Genomic DNA, 9297 nt, shown 5'->3' with positions numbered 1-9297 from the left:
CATGAGAAGCCTTTTCTTTGTGGCTTGTGCCATACAGCCTTCTCAGGAAAGAGTCATATATTAACAGCTGATGGGTTAAGACCAGACCCCAAGAAAGTAAAATCCATTAAGGAGTTTCCAGCCCCTCAAGATAAGCAAGGACTACTAAGATTTCTGGGATTGATTAATTACTTAGGAAAGTTTATTCCAAATATGTCTGATATCAATGAACCTCTGAGAGGTTTGCTGGAGAAGGGAAAAGATTTCAAGTGGGAAGGAGCTCAAGAGACATGTTTTCAAAAACTGAACATGGTCAGTGAAGCACCAGTTTTGAGATATGATATTTATAAGCCAGTCACTTTCATCATTGATGCATTGAGGTATACTGTAGGGGAATGTGTTTTACAAGAATATCACCCTATTGCCCATGCTGCCATGTCCTTATCCCAGACTAGGAGACATTATACCCAAAATAGAGAAAGCTAGCTATAGTTTTGGGAGCAGAAAATGTTCATTCTTATCTGTATGGCAGAAGTGAGGTAATTGTAGAAACTGACTATAAACCATTGGAAAGTATTTTAAAGAAATTCCTGTCTTCAGTCCTTCTGAGGTTACAGTAAATGCTTCTAAGACTTCAGAAATATTCACCGCAATTATGATATAAGAAAGGCAAAAATATGTACTGTATATAGCTGATGCTCTGAGTAGAGTTAGCTGGGCTGAAGAATTAGAGGTTCAGATAAATTTTGTAACAAATGAATAGCTAGATGCCACAGGTAATTTAGAGTTTCTGAAAGACAATACTAATACAGACATATTTTACTTTAGAAGGATGGCCCGATTGTAAAAGAGACAGTGACACTAGAAGGGAGGAATGCCCGCGCGTCAGTGTGGGTGGCGGTGTATAACAAGGGCCATGGGTGTGTGGAAGTGGAACATTGGCATAGGGACCGCGCTCCGCGCATCCAAGGAGGATTAAGGACTGGCGCAGAAGCAACCACAGGAACTGGATTTCTATGGTAAACAAGTAAATCACCTTCCCCACCCACAGGATGACAGGTGGTAATAGACATGGAACTACCTAGTGTAGGCCCTATAGTCTCTTGCAGTCTTTCTTGACAAATATTCATACAATTTTCTGTTCAATAATTACATATGATCCCGGAAGTGTTGCATTGTCCTTTTCAATACAATATTCCATAAAATTCTTGATGGAAAAAATGTAATAATATGAGAATTATGTTTCTTACCCTGATTTAATAATCGACTGTGGTGAGCATGGCACTGACAGGGACGCGCGGTTGGCACCCTCGGGTAGGGGTGGGGGCAAATCGCGAGGAGTTGGTGACCCCAGAAGGGGAGGGGTACTACCCGTGGGTCTGTGCGCGTGGGCAGTGTAGTGAGGGCCACGGGTGTGTGAATGGAATGAAGAGGGGACACGGCTTGGCTGTGTTAGAAGTTAGACGGTAGGAAAAATAGCATAGGGACTGTGTGGTGTGAATTCAAAGAGGATTAAAGGCTGAAGCAGAGGCAACCGCAGGAACGTGATTTCTGCAGAAATCAAGTAAATTACTGTTTCAGTTTATAAGCTATTTAGGCACCAAGATGGGCAAGACAACGAGCTCCAGGGAGCCATTCAAGATGAACAATATTACCTTAAGGCCGTCTGACAGAAATGGAGACGTCGCCGGGTGGCTTAAAAAGGCAGAGTTGGTAGCGAAGCTAACGGGAGTGACGGACGTGGCCAGCTATATTTCCCTTAACCTAGAGAAGGACGCGTTGGCCATCTATCTGGAAATGGCTGCCGATTATAATCAATTGGATGCGAGGAAGGTGAAGAAAAACTTGAAAGAGGCTTTTGGTGAGAGTCCGTTTGATGTGTTTAGTCAGCTGCAAAGAATGCGCTAAGCAGGCGAGCAGGTTGATGTGTTCGCTAACGAAATTAGGTTAGCTGGCCTCTTGACGTTCGAGGGCGAAGGCTTGGAGAAACTAGTGAGGATGGTGTTTGTGAATGGTTTTCCAGATAGCATACCCGTTGAACTACAGGAAATAGTGCAGTGACGGCGAGTATGGACGAATTGATAGGCCACGCCAGGCTCCTGACGTGGATGTCCGACTGGAAGGAAGACGCCCGAAGGCGTTAATAGGTTCCGGCTGTTCAACCACGATTGTAATGACCGACGTGGTTCAAGAGTTAAGACAGGGGGTGTGGCCCTGATGACAGTCGACGGGAGGGAGACAAAATGCGAAGGTGACCTGGAAATTGAAATGATGGTCGAGAGTATTCCGATACTACTAAGAGTGCTCGTCATTAGAACAGTTAGAATGGGAATTGACGTGGTGCTGGGAATGGATGCAATTACTCAGCTTGGAGAAGTCACGTTTATTGCCGGACAAGTGAGCATTGGAGCGATACGCGACTCGAGCACGGGAGAGGGAACAAGGACCCGGCTGAGGTCGGAAGTGGACGTAGGAATGGCAATGAGGGCCGTGGAGGCCAGTACCACCGCAAAGCTTAACTCTGTCGAGAAAGCGGTGCCTTGCACGATTGAGGACGAAGAATTCTTGGCGAAAATTGATGGCTAGAAGTGGGAAGTAGAGGGGCACCTGAAAGAAGGCTCACTTCTTTTGAAGAACAAAGTCAACTGCTACAAGCAGACTCTCGGAGAGGGAGTGAGGGACGACTTTGACCCCGAAGTAGAGCGGTGGATTGATGATGGGATTTTGAGTTCTTGGGAGGAACCGGTGGAGGGTGGAATCTTGCCCTTGATGGCAGTGGTACAACCAACCAAGAGCAAAGTACAACCGGAGTTCTATTTCCGAGAATTAAACTAGTTAGTGAGGTGTCATACTGGCGATGATTTTTGTTGACTTATGTAATGAGACCCTACGCAGATGGCGCCAAATGAGGGAAGCGTCCACGACTGTAGACCTGCGGGCGGCTTACCTACAAATTCACGTGGCGAAGAAGCTATGGAAGTACCAACTAGTAAAATATAAAGGTAAAACGTATTGCTTAACCAGACTGGGGTTTGGGCTGTGCTCAGCCCCGAGGATCCTGAAGACCGTACTGGAGAAGACTGAAACGATGAAGAAGGGCATTGACTCGTACCTCGATGTCAAACTAATGTGGATGGTAGCGTGGTAGGTATCAGCGACGGACGTAGTGGAACATTTGGCTCGGTAGGTACGGATTAGTAGCGAAGGAGCCGGAACCGGTGGAAGGGGGAGCGGTGTTGGGACTGCGACTGAAGAGAGACGGGACTGGAAATCTGCTGTTCTGGAGAGGGAACGAGATCCCGAAGCTTACGAGCTCTTCCCCTGTGTGGCAAATTGGTCGGGCACTACCCGATCGCCGATTGGCTCCGTGTAGCGTGCAGCTATATCAAGAGGCGGTCAGGGTCGACGGATTGGGGAGAGAAGGTTGATGAGGCCACGCTAACGATGATACGTGACGTCGTACAGCGGATGAAACATGATGATCCAGTGAGAGGACAGTGGAGCGCACCACAACAGGGCCGAGGTGTAGTGTGGCGTGATGCTAGTAGCATAGCAACCGGCGTCGTATTGGAGATAGGTCTCGTAGTCGAAGATGGAGCGTGGCAGCGAGAAAAAGGATGACTATCATCACATCAACGTATTGGAGTTGGACGCGGCTTTAAAGGGAGTCAATTTGGCGCTGAAATGGGGGCTGCGTGAGATCGAAATCAAGACTGACTCAGCCACAGTAGCGGGGTGGGTGAACTCAGTGCTAACGGCTGAGAAGAGAGTACGCACGAAGGGAGCTGAAGAGGTCCTTGTGGAATGCCGTCTTGGAATCCTGAGGGAGTTAATAGACGAGTTCGGGTTGAGGATGAGGGTGACAGAAGTGCCGTCGGGAATGAACAAAGCAGATGCGCTAACCAGAGTGAAGAAAAGCTGGCTGAAAGTGAAGGTAGAACATGACGAGGAGAAGCTTGAAGTGTGCGCCGCAGGGTCCCTCCGTGCGAAAGAGTCGCACGAAACTCATCACCTAGGGTCGATAGGTCATTGTTCTTGGCAAGGAAGGTTGACCCGAATATATCGAGGGAAGAAGTACGGCAGGCGGTGAAAGCGTGCGCCCGACATCAGTCCATAGACCCCGTCCCTAGACAGCACTCGCCAGGGAAACTTAGTGTGGGAGAAAACTGGAGGCGGCTGGCTGTTGATGTAACCCACTCTCGGGGGGCAAGGTACCTGTCGATGGTCGATTGAGGGCCGGGACGGTTCGCCGTCAGGCGAGAATTGAAGGCGGAGACTGGAGAAGAGATTGCACGGGTGATGAACGAGATATTTTTGGAACGGGGCCCAGTGGGTGAAGTCCTGGTGGACAACGGCACAGCGTTTCGGTCGGAGGCGCTGAAAGCCACATTAGACAAGTGGAACACAAGGCGCTTCTTCCGGGCAGTTTACCGACCGAGCGGAAATGGGATAGTAGAACGACACCATCGTACAATTAAATTCATGGCCGAGAACGCACGAATACTGCCGACGGAGGCAGTTTATTCTTTTTCATTTATTTATTTATTTATTTATTTATTTTTGTAAAACATGCCCCCCAGGTCAGGCCAAGATGACGGCTCGGTCCCGCAAAGAGCCGTGTTCAAATACGATTGGCGGCATCCCCAGAAGGGGTCGGGACCACCGGCCAATGCCGAAGAAGGCCCCGCCTCAGTGCAGGTGGGGGAGGAGGTATGGGTGAGGCCAAAGGATAGGAAGTGCACGTCGCAGTGGACGAGAGGGATAGTGACGGAGGTGAATTCACGGAACAACGTCTCTGTCGAGGGAGTGCCGCGGCATATCTTGGATGTTCGGCGTGTGGTGAATGAAGGAGAAGACGAAGAGAGCCACGGAGTGACGGCGAATGAGGAGGCGATGTCACGGAGACCCCACCGCGACAGGCGTCCCCCAAAGTGGCTACAGGACTACGAAATAGGAGATGAAGGAGACGAAGAGTAGGTTCATCTCGAGATCAAAGGGGGTATGGTGTGGTGTGAATGTAGTGAATGTAGTTGGCACCCCTGGCTGGGGGGGGGGTCAAAGGGTGCGCGGGTCGGTAACCCCAGAGGAGGGAATGCCAGCGCGTCGGCGAGGGTCGGCAGTACTGAGCAAGGACCGCAGGTGTGTGGAGGTGTGAATGTGAGTGTAAAGGAGGGAAACCCATCAAGGAAGGAGGAGGGGCGTTAGTATTAGCTGTTAGGAGATAAGGAAATTAGCTTAGAAACTGTACTGTGTGTGTTCCAAAGAGGATTATGGACTGACCTAGAAGCAACCACAGGAGCAGAATTCTCGGCGGAAAAAATAAGTACCACAAAATAGAAGATAGAAATAAAACAGATGTAGAATTAAAAAATAGAAAATAGAAATAGCAATAAGAATAATGACATAAACAAAAATAAAAATAGAAAATCCATATATGAAATAGAAACATATGTAAAATATAAATATAGAATGAAAATGTTGTGAAAGAGAAAAAAGAAAATAGAATATACAAATATGAAATAGAAATAAAAGATAGAAAATAAGAAACATAATCTAAAAAAATATATATATAGATAGAAAATATAAAACATGGAATAGAAAAATAGAGAACCTATAAGAAAACTTTCCCCTCCACCACAGGGTTACCAAACGTACGATAATTTATCGTACATAGACGATTACTGTGCAATTTTTTTTTTTTTCTTTATGTAAAGTTTGGTATGTTTAAATACTAAATTTGACATGGTGATTACGAATATGACCTTGGTTTTGCCATAATGTCATTTTTTTAAATAGAAAAAAAGCAATATCACACATTTCCATATCTATAGGGCAATTTTTTTTCGGAATTTCTGTTCTAAAAAGAACAATTGCCACTTTGCGCATACAGTTTGTGTTTGATATGTTTATATAGTAACTTTGACATGCTGATTATGGATATGGCTTTGGTTTTGCCCCAGAGTTACTTGCCTCTGAGCTTCTTGTCCCTGGGCTACTTGCCATGAGCTACTTGCCCCTGAGCTACTTGCCTTTGAGCTATTCCCCTCTGAGCTACTTGCCTCTGAGCTACTTGCCTCTGCGCTAATTGCCTCTTAGGTACTTGCCTCTGAGTTGCTTCCCTCTGAGCTACTTGCGTTTGAGCTACTTGTCTCTGAGCAACTTACCTCTGAGCTCCTTCCCACTGAGCTACATGCCCCTGAGCTACTTGCCTTTGAGGTACTTGCCTTTGAGCTACTTACCACTGAGCTACTTGCCTTTGAGTTATATGCCTTTGAGCTATTTCCCTTTTAGCTACTTCTCTCTGAGCTACTTGCCCCTCAACAACTTGCATCTGAGCTATTTGCCTCTGACCTACTTGCCTCTGAGCTAATTGCCTCTAAGCTATTTGCCACTGACCTACTTGCCTCCGAGCTACTTGCCTCTGAGCTACTTGCCTCTGAGCTACTTGCCTTTAAGCTACTTTCTTTTCAGCTGCTTACCTCTGAGCTACTTGCCTTTAAGCTACTTGCGTCTTAGCTACTTGCCTCGGAGCTACTTGCCTTTGAGCTACCTGCCCTTGAGCTACTTACCTCTGAACTACTTGCCTCTGAGCTACTTGCCTCTGAGTTACTTGCCTTTGAGTTACTCTCCTTTGAGTTTCTTCCCTTTGTGCTACTTGTCTCTAAGCTTCTTGCCTTTGAGGTACTTGCCTTTGAGCTTCTTACCTCTGAGGTACTTGCCTCTGAGGTACTTGCCTCTGAGGCAATTGCCCCTGAGCTACTTGTCTCTGAGCTACTTGCCTCTGAGCTACTTGCCTCTGAGCTACTTGCCTCTGAGCTACTTGCCTCTGAGCTACTTTCCTTTGAGTTTCTTCCCTTTGAGCTACTTGCCTTTGAGCTACTTGGCTTCTTTTGCTAATTGCCTCTTTGCTACTTGCCTCTGAGTTACTTGCCTTTGAGTTACATGCCTTTGAGCTACTTGCCTTAGTGCTACTTGCCCCTGAGCTACTTCCACCTGAGCTACTCTCCCTTGAAAAACTTGCCCCTGATATACTTGCCCCTGAGCTAGTTGTCCCTGAGCTACTTGCCCCTGATCTACTTGCGTCAGAGCTACTTACTTTAGAGTTACTTGCCTTTGAGCTACTTGCCTTTGAACTACTTGCCTCTGAGCTACTTCACTCTGAGCTAATTGGCCTCTGAGCTACTTGCCTTTCAGGGACGTGACTTTGAGCTACATACCTCTGAGCTACTTGCCCTAAGCGACTTTCCCCTGAATTACTTGCCCCTAAGGATCTTGCCCTAAGCGACTTCCCCCTGAGCTACTTGCCTCTGAGTTATTTGCCTCTGAGCTACTTGCCTCTAAGCTACTTGCTCTTGAGCTACTTGCCTCTGAGCTACTTGCCTCTGAGCTACTTTCCTCTAAGCTACTTGCCTCTGAGCTACATCAGAACAAAAGAACATAAGAATAAAGGAGACTGCAAGAGACCATAAGGCCTACACTAGGCAGCTCCGTATCCATCACCACCTGTCATCCCCATCTATGAAGTTGTCTAATCGTTTTTTAAAACAACTGATAGTTTCAGCGCTTACTACATGGTTACTAAGTTTATTCCATTCAGCGACCACCCTATTAGTAAACCAATTCTTGCCTATTTCCTTCTTAAATCTAAATTTGTCCAGTTTATAATCATTACTGCGAGTCCTGCCCTGTTGTTTTATTATGATGACCTTTTTTGCTTCACCCTTGTCCACTTGAACACTTCTATTAGATCACCCCGCACTCTGCGTCTTTCCAGAGAGTGTAAATTTAGGTGCCTCAGCCTCTCTTCGTAAGGCAAATTTTCGAGTCCTTGTATCATTTTGGTCATTCTTCTCTGTACTGATTCTAGTGAATTTATGTCTATTCTGTAGGACGGAGACCAAAAATGTACCGCATAGTCAAGGATGGGTCTAACTATCGCTAGATAGAGTTTGATAATTACCTCTGCACTTCTATTCGTTACCGTCCTAGCAATGAAGGCTAATGCGCTGTTAGCTTTATTTCTGGCGCTTATGCACTGCTTCCTGGTTTTAAGGTCCGGACTCACCAGAACTCCCAAGTCCCTCTCGCACTCAGATTTTTCTAAAAACGTGTTATCTAAGCTGTATCTATTTTCAGGGTTGTGTAGCCCTACATTTAACACGCTACACTTAGAGATATTGAAGTTCATTTGCCATTTCACCGACCATGTTAACAATTTATTAAGATCATCCTGCAAAATCTCTGCGTCGTCTCCTGACCTAATTAGGCGTCCTATTTTAGTGTCGTCCGCAAACTTACTAACATCACTATTCATCCCATCGTCTAAGTCGTTTATGTACATAATGAACAACAAGGGACCCAAAACCGAGCCCTGGGGGACCCCGCTAGTAACATTGCCCCACCTAGATTTTATTCCATCTATGGTGACCCGCTGTTTTCTGTTACTAATCCAAGCTCTAATCCATTCTAACACTTTCCCTCCTATGCCATGAGCTTTGATTTTATTTAGTAGTCTCTGGTGTGGCACCTTGTCGAACGCTTTGCTAAAGTCAAGGTAAATAACATCGTAATTATCATTGTTATCTGACGCCTTATATACTTTAGTGTAAAAGGATAGAAGATTAGTCACACATGACTTACCCTTGAAGAAACCATGCTGTGAATCACTAATTAAATTATGTCCTTCGATGTGTTTTCTGAGTCTATTTACTATTACTAATGCGAGCATTTTTCCTATAAACGATGTCAAACTGATTGGCTTGTAGTTCCGTATAGATGATGTATCTCCCTTCTTAAAAACAGGAACAACGTTTGCCTGCCTCCGAGCAGTTGGTACAAAACCAGTGTCTCCCGATTTATTGAATATTTCAGTTAACTGGTCGCAGATTTCAAATTTACACTCCTTAAGCATTCTTGGAAAAATTTCGTCTGGACCCGGAGATTTTGTAGCTTTAAGTCTGTCAATCTGCTTGACTACTTCTTCTTTACTAATGCCGATATTAGACTACTGTCTTCATCCCCTCTGAAAATCGGATCGCAGTCAGGTACTTTATCTAACCTCTCATTAGTAAACACCGATAGAAAATAATTGTTAAACTCCTCACTCATTTTTTCCTTCGATTCTATCATGACATTTTCATCGTTTTAATTGGTCCTATTCTTTATTTTTTTTATAGAGGTGAAAGAAACCCTTTGGGTTGGATTTTGCTTGACTGGCAACCTTGATTTCATAATTACGTTTCGCTGTACGTGTATTCCTTTTAACCAGCTTTGCCATTTCGTTATATCTTGATCTAAGGTGTGATTCCCCGTTTTATT

The sequence above is a fragment of the Oratosquilla oratoria genome, chromosome 12 (assembly GCF_046742065.1).
Source record: "Oratosquilla oratoria isolate Oo_2021 chromosome 12, ASM4674206v1, whole genome shotgun sequence".
NCBI lineage: Eukaryota > Metazoa > Arthropoda > Malacostraca > Stomatopoda > Squillidae > Oratosquilla > Oratosquilla oratoria.
Note: the sequence above shows the minus strand (reverse complement) of the source record.